This window comes from Pogona vitticeps, chromosome 4 (assembly GCF_051106095.1).
Source record: "Pogona vitticeps strain Pit_001003342236 chromosome 4, PviZW2.1, whole genome shotgun sequence".
Classification (NCBI taxonomy): domain Eukaryota; kingdom Metazoa; phylum Chordata; class Lepidosauria; order Squamata; family Agamidae; genus Pogona; species Pogona vitticeps.
This window is the reverse complement of record NC_135786.1, coordinates 5116703-5131790: the sequence shown is the minus strand read 5'-3', so window position 1 is coordinate 5131790 and position 15088 is coordinate 5116703. Positions and strand designations below refer to the sequence as shown.

The 15088-nt window shown below is 44.9% G+C and overlaps 1 protein-coding gene and 1 long non-coding RNA gene across 7 annotated transcripts in view; one reads left to right on the top strand and one right to left on the bottom strand.

Annotated features, from left to right (window-relative positions):
- LOC110086039 (tyrosine-protein phosphatase non-receptor type substrate 1) overlaps positions 1-15088 on the bottom strand; it is a 315660-nt gene that overhangs the window by 23297 nt on the left and 277275 nt on the right. The window lies entirely within an intron of this gene.
- On the top strand, positions 7685-14747 carry LOC144588686 (uncharacterized). Its single transcript, XR_013544344.1, has 2 exons — positions 7685-7854; positions 11151-14747. It is a non-coding gene; the product is annotated as an uncharacterized LOC144588686 (long non-coding RNA).

The following is a 15088-nucleotide window of genomic DNA, read 5'->3' as shown; positions in this document are numbered from 1 at the left end:
ATTCGGCCGAATACTGTCAAGACGGAATGGCAACAACTGTGTTTCGCAAGCAGGGCTGGGAATCAGACCTTGAAGCAGAAGCTCTACCACTGAGCTACAGAAACCCACAAAGCTTCCTTGGATTGAGTTGGGCACACATTCTGGATGACCCATGGCTGTCCAGGCCATCATCTGCCATGTGAGATGCTGAAGTGAAGATCTCGGAGATGGAGGCCCTTCAAAATGCAAAACTCATTCTGTGTCAACAAACTCTTCTTCCCCTAGTGCAGCACTTCACAACATTGGGGGACCCAGGTGTTCTTGGGCTGCAACTCCCAGAAACCTAGGACAGCACAGCTGGTGGGGAAGGCTTCTGGGAATTGCAGTCCAGGAACACTTGGGTTATGCAAGGCCGAGCAGCACTGCCTTAGAGGCAGGGACCTCTCCAGAAACTGGACTCAGGAACCTCCTGAATCCAAAACAGGAACCACATTCTGTATCACATGTAGGGACCCTCCAGAGGTTTTGGACTTCAACTCCCCCTTTGCAATCCTCACAACTGGCCAGACCGGATGGGGCTGATGAAGACGCTAGGGCTGCAATGCTTATGGATCACCACTCCTGCTTTACACCAATAACGGCAGGAAGGGACTCTCTCCCCTCCCTGATCCTTCATTTACAGCTGCAAAGTCCATATAGAAAATATCCCTCCCCATCAAGACATATGGTGGGTTCAAGCAAGCCTGTGCACGGTTGCCTGAAAAACCTCACCCATCCACAGTTATAATTCTGTGCAAACATGCCATTTACAGCAATAGCCATATGCCAAGGATAATTTTAATACACCCCAAACTCTTTAATTCCTGGTCGCATGCAAGCAGCTGAAGTGGAAAACTTTTATCCTGCAATACTGGCCAATTGGTGGGAAAAGAGAACCAGGATTGTGAATCTGTTTTGGGAAATAGCTCACATTTTGGACTGCTTGGGGAGCAGTCTGGCACAATCTACTTTCCTTGGTGATCACACGACACGCAGGGAAATGTGCTCCAGCCTGGCCCTGATCCATGGCCTTTTTGGTCCAGGTGTAGAGCTGCTGCTCCCAGGAGCCAAACTGGAGCAATCTGGACCCTTTCTGGTGGGATCAAGCGCATGTCTTACTGCTACCTAAATTTGTTCCCTATCTCAGCAGTATTCATGCTCCACCTTTTAAACAAATCTTATAGGTAGCTCATGGCCAGGGAAAACAATATACCATGTTAAAAATACTGGAAAACAAACAAGACCCTCCCATCAAAAACCCCAATAAAATAAAAATTAACAGAGCCAACTGGAAGTTTAATGGCAAAGAGCAATAGCAGCAAAAATAAACAGTTTAAGGATGCCAGTCCATAAATGCTAGCCAGAACAAAGAAGTCGTCACCAGCTTTCTAATAGTGTCTAATTTACGGGCCAAGCTAATTGCCCTGAGGAAGGTCAACCAGATTTGGTGGGCGATGGTCAAAAAGACCTCATCTCGGGTACCGATCTGTCCCACCTCTGATGGTGGGGACACCCAGGGGGGATAAGTGTCCCCTATGGCCGAAGGTGAGCAAAACTGACAGGGCAGCTTGAGTGGACAAAGGCAGTTCTCAATATATTCCAATTTCAAGTCATTTTGAGGCTGAGTCTTAAAAAGTCCAAACTAGCATCTTCACTTAAGACCAGAAATAAGCCTGTAACATGGTCAGGCATCACAAGGTTGGTACAAGAACCTCTGATCCAATGGCTTCAGTCAGAAGCATCCGTGGACATGATCTAAACCAACCAAAGCTTCCACTAGATGGTCTTCAAAGGCAAAGCCACATAGTACCCACGACAGATTATTTACTCTGGAAGCGAGTAAATGCTCTGAACAGGGCTCATTGTCTCTGGTGAGTTCCGAAATGATCATGCCTTCATCCCCACTTTCTGCTAACTGAGTTTCGTTAAAGCGGATGCAACCACATCTAGGACTTTGGATCTGTTGCTACTCTCTTCCGATATTCCGTCAAGCTGGCAATGTCAAATGCTTTGCAAAAGCGGAATCGTGACACGGATTTCTATACCACTTCTTCTTCTTTTTAAACTGACAGGTTGTATTTTTTTTCTGAGGCATGAGATACAGCAGTCTCTCTACAAATAACTGTGATCACAGATGTAGTTGTAAAGACCAAAGGAGGATGGCTGGCCCTTTCCGTGACAGTTTCTGGCATAATATGAATTAATACTTCACCTGTCAAAACTGCAGCTTCGTTTCTATTTTCTGCCGAGCTTCGTTGCAACCTGGATAATATTTTTTTTAAAGCTGTCAGCGGTTGTTATGCCTTTGGGTCTCCATCGATAGTCTTTGCTTAATTTTTATCAGACTAATAGAAACACACATTCACATATAACCTTTCAACGCTGGGTTTCTGGGTACAGAAGGCCCATACAGACTTCTCCTTTATCTGCTCAGAGTTTCTCCTACCCCCTAGGGTTTTAATGCACACACAAATGAGGAAGAAGCCAAGTGTTTTGAATGCACCACTGATCCAAATTATTCTGTGCACAGTATTTCGTAAACATACACACACCTACTCAACCCACCTCCCCTTAAGTGCAGGTAAGTGTATGATTTTACTGTCTAACATTCTGAAGCATTCTATTTTCTTACTGTGTAATGGATGTTCATGTTGCATAATTAGGCTTTTAGGGGGGGGGGGAAGCCTACATCTTTTCTTTTTTTAAAGAGTCCTATGGGTTTGGCTAATGTGCCTCATTTCATTAGCTTCCTGAGATAAAGGCACGGCTGGATGAGAAAACAAAACAAAAGCAAACCCCGAGGTGCGGCGACAACTGAAGCTTTTTAGAAAGGTAACATTTAATCTGCTTTATGTCAGGATTCACACATCCACTCGCAAGGCTGGCACCTTCGAGAAAGATGAAGCTGGCAGCTGAAAAACCTAGTTCCTGTTTTATGTACATCTGTAGAACACCCATGACAGCATCAACTGGGTCACCCTAGGTAGGCGAGATTTTAATGGGGAGTTTTGTACACACCGAAAACGTAATTACTCCAACGGTCCTTCTTATTTATTTATTCATTCGCCTGTACGCTAGCCAAAAATCTATAAAAAGAGTTTGCAGCTGTCTCACTAATATCGCTGTAGACTTAGAAAATAGGCCAATTTTGCAGAAAAGCAATAGCATTGAACAAAAATCTTTTTCCAGCACCTTTCGATTAGTGGGTGGAGGGGAAACCCTGCCCGGGCCAACTGTGCTAATAATAAAATACGTAAAAGAGGAAGAAAATAAACGGCCGCCTGTCCCTGACACTTCTATACTGCTATACAAGGTCTAAAGAAGCTTAACAATTGAATAAGATTTTTGCCTTTCAAGCAACGTGCGTTTGAGGCCAAAACTGATGAAAGTTCTGTCTTGTTGAAATCACAGTTTAGAAGAAATAATAAGAAGATGGTTAACTTCTGACCAACCTTTGCTTCTAGCAATGGATCACATGGGGATCTTTTTTCTACTACTGTATTTTATAACTCCAGATTGACACAATGGCTAGAATATTGTGTTCAATCACACAGATGATGCAATTTTTAGAAGTGAATTGACATAGGTTAAGAAATCCATCCATCCATCCATCCATCCATCCATCATTAGCTCCATCCATCCATCCATCCATCCATCCATCCATCCATCCATCCATCCATCCATCCATCCATCCATCCATCCATCCATCCATCCATCCATCCATCCACCCAACATTAGCTCCATCCATCCATCCATCCATCCATCCATCCATCCATCCATCCATCCATCCATCCATCCATCCATCCATCCATCCATCCATCCATCCATCCATTTATCCCACTTTTCTCCTTAAAAGGACCTATGGTGGCTTTAGATCTTATCTCTTGCATATTGGGTTGAATTGGGCTTTTTTTTCCAATGACAGACTCAACTCTCAACTTCGCACCCATCCACCCCTCCCTTTGTGGTGCTGGAGGAGACTCTTGAGAGTCCCCTGGACTGCAAGGAGAACAAACCTATCCATTCTGAAGGAAATCAACCCTGAGTGTTCACTGGAAGGACAGATCCTGAAGCAGAGGCTCCAATATTTCGGCCATCTCATGAGAAGAGAAGACTCCTCGGAAAAGACCCTGATGTTGGGAAAGAGTGAGGGCAAGAGGAGAAGGGGACGACTGAGGATGAGATGGTTGGACAATGTCATCGAAGCGACCAACATGAATGTGACTCAACTCCGGGAGGCAGTGGAAGACAGGAGGGCCTGGCGTGCTCTGGTCCATGGGGTCACAAAGAGTCGGACACGACTTAACGACTAAACAACAACAACAGCAAACCAAAGATTCAGACTCAGACTTAGAGCTTGGACCTTAAGACTAGCCAGCATTCCTGGTCGTGTGACTCCATGTGTTATAAATAAGGTCTAGAGAGATTCTCAACTTCCAGCAATTCAACATTACGCTATTTGTGTAACAGCATAACAAGATTCCAGCTTATCTCACGGTCTTGGATTCTAAAAAAATTGGCAAAACCTACAACTCTTTTGTCCTAAATGGGGTAGAGGGTGTCTTTTTTTTATCTCTCCATGATCAGGGGTCTACCTGTGGTAGAATACAGACTACATGTTGGACTACCATCCCCAGAATCTGGTATCCAGCATGATGGGAGCGGTGATCCAAACAGCAATGATTTCCAGGTTTTTGAGATAGCTGTGATGCTTCTAATCTAAATTCTAGGCTTCTCTGCCAGCTGAGTGCTTGCTTATAGTCTTTTATTGCTGTGGGCTTTAACAGCATCACTAACCCATTTGTTTTAATGCTTGGTTTTAATTTTAATTTTTAATGCGCATTTTTATTATTCACCTTTTCTAACTGCCTTTGTGATGGAAAGGAAGGGTATAAATTAAAGAAATGAATAAAGGTTTTTTTTATGTCAGCAATATATATCTAATCACATAGGTGAAATAAACCCAGTCAGGAATACATTGCTTGTAAAAGAGACACCAGGGTGTGGACTGCAGCCACAAAATTCAGGACTGGCTAGGATCATCATCACACACGTGAATGTTTTTTTTTATGGCACTCATGGTTGGCTGGGGATGATTATACTTTGCTACATTTGGAGAGCATTGGATCAGCAGAGACTGGTAGAGGGTTACTGGAGGGAAGCCAACCTACTATTCGCGGGAATTATTTCCTCTAAAAGGTGGTTTGAAAATCTTTGTGGTTACAGAAACAAAATGGGCCACTGATTAATGCATTTAAGGCCAAACGTAAGTCTCCTTTAAGTCTCAGTCTAGGGGTAAAAGAAAGGGTTAAGAACAGGCTTATATCTTCCCCACTGAGTTCAATATGACTTTGAAGAACTTCATTTTAGACCTGATCTCCCAAGAGACACCATTGATGATATCCCAGCTGGAAGTCTGGATTCTTGTAAGGGTAATAAATGAAAGAGTGTCTATGTGTAGATGAAAGCTGCAGCCAATATTTCTGGTGCACAAGGAAAAAAAATGATATAAGGTATCTTCTGAGAACCATAGGAAAGAGATTTGTCTATGAAAATGATCGGGCATTCACTTGTTAGGAAGTAGCATTGCTCCTTCCCTGTGTGAATCCATACAGGGGAGCCGCCCACGGTCTGAAACTGATCAGAATATTATTTATTAAAAATACTTAATTACCATTTTTAACCAACGAGGGTTCCCCAAAGCAACGCAGAGCCACAAAAAGAAAAACACACCATTCAAAACAAATTGTAAAAACCAGCTAGAATCCTATTGCCTACTGGCATAAATTCAATGGCACGAATCTCAGCAACAAATCGCGGTTAGCTAGGAAATCAACTTCCATATCCCCGTACACGCATCAGTTGTGTGTAATAAAGAACACAACGGTTGTCTCCTGAATAGTGCTCATTTGCTGCTGCACTTATCTAGGCATATACAGTGGGCCTCCTTTATCTGCGAGACCGGTATCCGCTGATTCACTTATCCGCGGTCCAAATATACTAACAATATTACAAGGAAAATCCAGGGATGGGGACGTGAGTTGTGGGACTCTCTGTCAAATCGAACTGGTGATTCAACTTGGATTTGACCAAGTTTTTTTCCCCCAATGACTCAGACTCAACATGAGACTCATCCTCTCCTCTCTTTTTTTGGGGAAAAGAGCTTGTTTTTAATAGGGACTTGGGGCTTGAGACTCAGGACTTGGTACCAAAGACTTGGACTAGAGACTCGGACCCACTTGCCAGATCCCTGGAAAAATACCCAATACTGTATACGTATTTTTAATGACGACATTACCAGAACTGGACACTAGAGGGAGCCAGAGACCATTGACTAGAAAAATGTATTTCCACAGTGTCATTACCAAACTGGCCATAAGAGGGAGCCAAAGGCCATGCACTGTATAGTATTTCCTATTAAAATAATGTTTGCTATAATCCAAGTTTTTTGGCATCCGGGGGGCGGGGCTTAGAACCAACCCCTTGCAGACACAGGTATCCTACTGTTTAGGCAATAGGATTCTTATTGATTGATTGATTGGATTTTTACCCCGCCCCTTTAGACCATGTGTACTCTATTCTTTCAACAAGGGAGATGATAGCCCAGGTTGGGTGCAACTTTTTTGAAAGCTGTTGTTGTTTAGTCGTTAAGTCGTGTCCGACTCTTCGTGATCCCATGGACCAGAGCACGCCAGGCCCTCCTGTCTTCCACTTTTGAGTTAGTTTATCATCAGAACAGGAAACCAGTCATCCAGTTGCGTTTCTTTGCTTAGTACTGTAACTTCACTGCAGCCTGTGTGGCTTCTGGGCTGGCCCATACCACTTGGCAGAGTGAAGCAGCCACCTCAAGCTCTGGAGGCAGTGGCAGGGATAGAGCTGTTTCTCTTTAGCTTTTTTTCTGTCTTGAAGGATGGTACTCTGTGTGTGCTGCAGTTCCTGTGGCCCGGCCAGTTTGGAAGGAAGGCCCAGTTGTTGTCCACGAAATGGAGGGGATGTCTTCTAGTCTCTCCCTCAGACAGCAAACTCTCTTGGGACAGCCTTACATGATTCTATCCCATCCGACAGACCTCATTAATGAAGTAAAAGAGGAAACATACAGCATCATGGTGAGGACAGAGATGTGTCCTCTTTTAGGAAGGGCAGTCCTCTATTTGAAGGGCTGCTGGACAGCCATTTTAGTGCCCAGGGCTTTGCTGTCTTATTGGTTAATGCAGATGGGTTGTGGTTTTTAAAAAATTAACTACAAATCCCATAATTCTCCATTCCGGGAGTTCTACCTAACAGACAAACACTGTGCAAAAACTAAATATGGCTCATCTGGGAGAAAAGCCTAAACTGGAAGGGTCTGAGGCCTAGCTCTGCTCAAACTTCCTGTTTCTGCCCCAATGCTAGCTGGGAGCTTCCTTTCTGAACAGGAAGCTGGGTGGAGCTAGGCCTAGCTGAGGCTCAAGGCCTTTTCAGTTTAGGCCTGTCTCCCAGGTGAGCCACATTTAGGTATCTGTGAGGTGTCTGTCTGTCACAAGATCCACATTTAGGTGGCCGTAAGGTGTGTTTGTCAGGAACAACACCCATAATAGGGAATTATGAGATCTGTAGTCCAAAATACCTGAAAATCCTTTCCCAATTGGTTCACCTTGTGAGACAGAGAAGTTGGAGGAATGGGGAAGAATGCCTGGGTCCGAGCACGTAATAGGTACAGTACATTGGTTTTGTACTAAGACTGCCTGTTTTGTGTTTCCTTCTGCCCCAGGAGGAACAGCTGGAGGCAAGAATCATGCCCAGATTGTGTAGGCTCACATCTTTCCAGCACCATAGACTAACCACTGGACTCAAAAGGTAAAGGTTCCCCTCGATATTTAGTCCAGTCATGTCCGACTCTAGGGCGTGGTGCTCATCCCTGTCTCCAAGCCATAGAGCCAGCATTTGTCTGAAGACCGTTTCTGTGGTCACGTGGCCAGTGCGACTAGACACGGAACGATGTGACCTTCCCACCGAGGTGGTACCTATTTATAGACTTGCATTTTTACATGCTTTTGAACAGCTAGGTTGGAAGGAGCTGGGAGAAGCGACGGGAGCTCCCTCCGTCGCATGGATTCGATCTTAAGACGGCTGGTCTTCTGACCTTGCAGCACAGAGGCTTCTGTGGTTTAACCTGCAGCACCATCACGTCCCACTGAACTCAACAACTTACCAAAAGCAAAAATTTTTTGTGCACGCTAAATTTCAGCGCCCCTGGGCCAAAGCCCCAGTCACCCCACTCTAGTTACGGTTCGACGGTGAAAGGATGATCCCCCCTTTTGAAAACATCCTCCCTTTGAAGGATGTCCAGTTCAAGCGTGATTTAAACAGGATGCCCCAGAAGGAGGCAGAGTTAGGAGACCTGAAGTTGCCCCTTCATTTTGAGCAGCACCTCGGCTGAACCGCAGGCATGCAGGCCATCTAGCCACCAGCTTCCTGAGTGGAGAGAGAGAGAGAGAAGGCACGGTGGGGGAATCCAATGCCAACCTCTGGCTCTGTAGCCAGATGTCTAAATCACAGAGTTATCCTACTGTTGATCTCTGGTGGCTTCCCATTCAACGCCTAACGAGGCTAAGTGCCCCAAACCAGATGAGATCGGCACCTTTTCAAAATGCTAATTTTGGGCTACTGCCCTTTCTACCCTCCCTCGTTGTGGTCCATTTACTGACTGGGCGCTGCCGGTCAGCACGAGGGCATCGATGTGGGTTGATGGGCAGAAGAAGGGAGGGGGAAACCACACCAAACCTCATGGGGTTTTGCTACTTTCCAACTCAAATGAATCTTTCATAAGAGGCGGTCCAGAGCCCTTTAGACCTGCAATTAACATGAATGCATTTCCTGCTTCATTTGGTACACCTGCTCAGGAACCAAGAATCATCAAGAGAGCACAGTCAGAAAGAAACCAGAGCTATTTTTAAAGTGACAGAATCAGTGTATTTAGGACTGAATTTTAATGAACCCCCAAAACTGCAAGTTGCATTCTAATCTCGTTTCCCTCTGGCCCAGAAGAGCAACGCTCAAGTACAAAAGCCTTCTTGCTGCGTTCATATTCAACAAGGATCACTCGGCCCAGGGAGATTACGGTGGCTTTAGAAAGAGCAGACCCAAGAAACTGTGCCGTCTGAGGAGAAAAGAGGATCTGTTTCCCCCATTGTGCACACAGAATCTGATGTGGCCAGCAGTTGAATCTTACTTTGGTAGGGGCTATGGAACAAGGCAAGAGGAGAAGGGGACGACAGAGGACGAGATGGTTGGACAGTGTCATCAAAGCGACCAACATTAATTTGACCCTACTCCACAAGGCAGTGGAAGACAGGAGGGCCTGGCGTGCTCTGGTCCATGGGGTCACAAAGAGTCGGACATGACTTAACGACTAAACAACAACAACAAATGGAACAACAGGCTCCACCATCCCAAAAGCAGAGCTTGGAGAAGTTACTTTTTAAAGTATAAACAGCTCTGAGGGTCTTCCAGGAAGAAAGGCAACTGGGCATCACGGGCGGGGGGTGAGTTAGTGTGGCTCTGGGAACTATTGTGCAAAGGAATCGTTTTTCTAAGCTTTGCCCAGATATCAACAGCCTGTCTTAGGGGGGCACAGGGAAGGCTGGAATAATAGAATGACAGAGTTGGACGGGGCCTCTAAGGCCATTGAGTCTAATCCCCTACTCAAGGCAAGAATCCAAACCAAAGGACATCTGCCAGGCGGTGGTCTAGGTTTTTCTTGAATGTCTCCAGTGTTGGAGAGCTCACCACCTCCCAAGGGAATTGGTTCCATCGTCCTACTCCTCCAACAGTTAAGAAGTTCAGCTTGGAGGGCTCTGGAGGAAAGACGGGAGAAGCGTTGCTATCGATCTTGGCTCTTTGTTTCCAGAGGCAGCAGCAGCTTTCCGGAAAGTAAACATCTCACCCGATTTCAAGGTGTCAATAATGACCGCCAAAGCCCTACACAGCTTGGGATCCAGATAGCTAGGGTGACTCTCTCCCTCTATTAAACCTGTCCAATCATTATGGTCTGTTGAGAGATAATGCTCTGGTTCCCGATCCTTCAGCTTGCCGATTTGTTTTGCTTCAGTTGTTAAACAGCCGGTGGACCCAGTGCCGAATTTTATTTCAACCCTGCTGATAGGATAGCATCCTTAACAGGCCCCAAAACACAGAAAACTGAGGTTGGCCTTCGTGGCACACGATTCCAGCAGCTGGAGGCAGCTGTGTCCCTATGCCTCATGGCAGGCCGGCTCTGCTCACAAGCTGAAATTTTGCACATGCCAAATTTACCTCACGCCTTTGCTTCCTTCAGCTTTTGTTTACTCAGGTCTCAATGGATTGAGTTCCTTGCGCATGAGAGTCCATGCTCTCCTTCCCCCGGGATCTCTCGCTCTTTCTCTTTAATCTCTCTCTCCCACCTCTGCCCACTAAGCCTTCTTGCCTCCATGAGGAGAGCTGGATTTTCCTATTTTTTTTGCGGTAGGGCTCCTTCAACGCATTTTGCAAATCCATGTTTCATCTCTTTCGCTTCAGCACCCACAAACTTGATTTGCACAGCTAAAAATACCTGTTTATACATTTCCTGCTCTTCATCGATATTTTTGCATTCTGGCTTCTCTACGTGGCTCACAGAAGCTTTTAGGGTTAGCAAAAAGCTGCTTGCGATAGGAATTCTGTCGGTGTTCATGCAAAGTTTACGTCATTTGCCGTGGCCAATTGCCAAAGTACTGGGGCCCATCTTGGTCACACACCTGATCACTTTGGTGTAGCCAAAGCACAGCCTGGTACTTTGCTTGATTAGTCATAATTAGGCGCAACAAGTTATCCAGACCTCATGCTAACCATCAATAGGATTCTGGGCGTCAATTTGAAAACTATTCAAATTACCTGTATAAGAAAGGAGGTTTTGACTAAACATTAGGAGGAACTTTCTGAGAAAAAGAGTTGTTTGACAGTGAAACAGATGCCCCCCCCCAAAAGCTGGTGGACTCCTCTTTGTTTCAGGTTTTAACACAGAAATTGGATCGGGATTGGATTGATCATCCTTGGGTCCCTTCCAGCACTATGATCCAATGATTTCTACCCTGCACACACTAAATGAGCTGTTCTGTTTGATTTCCTTTTAATAGATTATTTCCTGGCAAGCAAAAGGAGAGAAGAAAGAAAGAACCTACAGAAGAGTTACAAACGAAAAATGTTTCTTGTGTGGACCTCCCACAAAATTCAGAGAAGGAAGCAGTGCCAGTAAAAGCTTCATCTGATAATAGTCCTGTAATGACAGCAGGAATCAAATACTTTCCATGAATTGGTGGGTGGAGGAAAGCAGAGCAGCCGTGAATCAATTGTGAGGGTATTAGCAGTTATTTCGAGAGCCATAGAAAGAGCTGCAAATATTAATATTTTTTAAAAAAATTCCACCTGCCAGTTCCTTCTTCAATCATTTGATAAAGGCCATATCAGTAAGTGTATTCTGCGAGGATCAATGAAATCACTCATAAAATGCTTCAAGTTCCGACAATCATTTCAACAAACCCTTCAGCAATTCCGGCGCTCGTGAACATTCCGTAACTGGCAAATTTCAAGCTGGTGAGCAGAGGCATAGGTTGGCTGTACCACTGAACAGCTACAGTTCAGGATTTGTGTAATTGGGGTGTGTGTGGCTCCCCCAATTCAGTCTGGAGGCTAGTTTGGCATTTTGGGATGGATCTTGTAGTGAGCTGGGACTCGCCTAATTTGACACGTGCTCTGGAGCTGAAGCCTTTCATAAATTCAGATTCCCAATTCCTTGCACCAATTAGTGTCAAGATTACAAAAATGGCCCTAATTTTTCAATGCAATCTGGAGACATCTCTAATAAGGAAGTAAACATGCTGACCTTCAGACAGTTAGGTGAAGAATTTTGTTGAGAGTTTTACAATTTGCTCGTTTCAAGAACTGTGACAAAAAGTGAAATTTTGGCTTAAGACGGCTTCTACCGGCCGTCACTCAGCCAACCCCCAGCTTCTCTTGTTCACGTCCTCCCTCCTGCCGTCTGCTTCCCCCCCCCCCGCCACCTGCATCTCTGGCATTTGAGCCCTAAAATCAGTCCAAAGAGGCTTCACTCTGAATATAAACAGGCCCAGTTTGCTTCCATTTGACCTCATGCAAATTGGTTTCGTATTCTGGATTTGGCCAGAGTTGGAGAACCAGCTTAGTCTTCACTCAAGAAAATGATACAAATGCAAAAGTAGGCATTTTAATATAGACGCTTAAAGAAAAAAAAACCCCACAACATCATACAACCTCTGAGATTTTGTGATCAGGACCACTTTGTCAGACATGTCCCAGTGGGTAGAACCTTAAAAGTCCAAAAGTTCATGGCAAGATGGATGAGCGCACACACACACCTTCCAAGAACTTTTGGACTTTACATCTAAGGGTAACTTTCCTGGCAAAGTCCATCTTGCCTTGAACCGTTGGACTTTTAAGTTCTTCCCACTGGTACTTTGTAGTGCAGGGGTTAAACTGCAATACTGCAGCCCAAACTCTGCTCAGGGCCTGGGTTCAATCCCAGGTGGCTGACTCGAGGTTCACTCAGCCTTCCAGCCTTCTGAGGTCAGCAAATTGAGTACCCAGCTTGCTTGAGGGCCATAGGTAAACTGTAAATAGCCCAGACCATGCTTTGAACACTACGGGGTGGTATATAATAAGCTTTGCTTTTGCTTTTTTCTTTACATGCCTGATGAAGTGTTCTGATCCACAAAAGCTTGCAGAATGGATGCTGATTTTTTTTTAAGCTGCCTATAAAGGTATCTCCTACTTTGGGCTTTCTATTTTGTGCTGACCACATGGTTCCCTTTTATTTCAAGAAAAATGATGTTTATCTGTCTTAAATGAATAAGTGTGCCAGCCCTTCCAGCCTGATAGGCAGGCAACTCCTGTTTTGAATTGATCTCCTTCCCTCTGTTTGTTTTGTTTTCATCTCAAGTACCACCAATTTTTTTTCCCTTGTCCGCTTTGAGTTTTCCTTGAACAAGACTAATTGGCAATTAAACATTGCAAGCCATGAGCTGCTAGATCAAACCAAAGGCCTTGCAAGAGCTCAGTGTATTTAATTAAGATAAACAAGATAAGCTTTGCCGGAAGATTAGCACTTAAGGGAGAACAAAAAGAATTTGGTAAACATAGCTGCCCTTTAAGGAAAAAAAAGGGAAAGCAATATGAAGCAGCTTAACATCTTTAGCTTTAATACACATCTGAGGAAGTCAGCTGGAATCACTGTGATCCTTAAACTACTTCTTCTGATATATGAATCGGGGTGGGCCAATTTCAGGATTGTGATGTCCACTTTGCTTTAATTTTTTTTTAAATTTTATTGCTCTCCTATGCTTCCACTCAGAAGATTTTTTAAGATCTCCGAATCTGGAACAGAACTGGGGAAAATGGCTTTTTCGGACTACAGTGCCTAGAATCCCCTGGTCAACGCATTCACCTTGGTTAGGGGATTTTATTTATTTATTTATTTATTTATTTATTTATTTATTTATTTATTTATTCATTCATTCATTCATTCATTCATTCATTCAATTTTTACCCCGCCCCTCTAGACAACGTCTACTCGGGGCGGCTTACAGATTGTCTTTTAGAAAAGACAATCCAAACAATCACACCTATCCACCCATCCCTCAAAGCACAGCAAAGTGTGATGCTTATATACTGCCCCATAGCACTTAAAATCACTCTCTGGGCAGTTTACAATTTAATTAGGGGGCCCTCCCCACCTCAGCAAGCTGGATACTCCATTTACCATGCTCAGAAGGGTGGGCAGCTGAGTGTTCCTCAAGCCAGCTACCTGGGATCGAACCCAGGTCTTGAACAGAGTTTTGACTGCAGTACTGCAGTAGAACCTCCGCGCCACAAGGTGTTCTAAGCTTTGAGATGAACGGCATACCAACGTATCTTAACAGCCAAGGCACGAAGAGGGAAAGTCAAGTTACTTGCCTGTCTTCTATTGCTTTTTTTTTTTGTTTTTTTTGTTTTTGATTCACCGTTTCCAGAATTGCCACCCGAGGAGAGACAGAGAATCCTTCCCTGCTGGCTCAACTGGCTAGAACAGCTTTTTAGCTTTACTCCATCCCTGGAAATTCTCAGCCCTTGTGGCACCGGAGTTTAAATTTTGCTTTCTTCCATGCCTATTCAATGATAAGGCATTATTTTATCACTTCTGAGCCCTTTGGCAGAAAACTGGTGGTACCAGCATAGCAAGGAAACAGTGGCGTGAGCGGTGGTTTATGCTCTTATCGAAAAACAGTCCCCGAAATACCGCAGTGGTACCGAGACCCACCCCATCCTTTCTAAGAAGGGCCTCCAGCCAGCAAACGATGCCTATCAGATTGGCTAATACTCTGCTCCCATGTCAACTCCCAGAGTAAAGCATGCAATCATTATTTCACCACCTCCCAGAGCACATCTGTACATCATTGCATCATTTCCCCACAAGGTAGTGGAGTCAGGGCTCACACGGTCAAAGGCTCGTGGTTTGCTAAGCGGCGGGGACTTGTGATATCATTTGCCACCTCCCTCGGCTTCCCAGCTCGGTCTGAGTTTATCTGAAATCCTCACAGTAGCTGGGGAAGAAGGGGGGGGGGGTTTCCTATACTGTTGCAAACGATTCTGGCTGTAATGAAAAGCATTTGGGGACACGTGGGGTCTTTGGTGAGCAATTAAGAGCCGTTAAAAGGGTAAAGGTTCCCCTTGACAAATTTTTGTCCAGTCGTGTCCGACTCTAGGGGGCGGCGCTCATCCCGCTCTTCAAGCCATAGAGCCAGCGTTTGTCCGAAGACAATCTTTCCGTGGTCACATGGCCAGTGTGATTTAGACACGGAATGCTGTTTACCTTCCCACTGAGATGGTACCTATTTATCTACTCGCATTTATATGCTTTTGAACCGCTAGGTTAGCGGGAGCTGGGACAGGCGACGGGTGCTCATTCCGTCGCGTGGATTCGATCTTACAACTGCTTGGTCTTCTGACCCTGCAGCACAGGCTTCTGCGGTTTAGCCCACAGCACCACCATGTCCCAAGACCT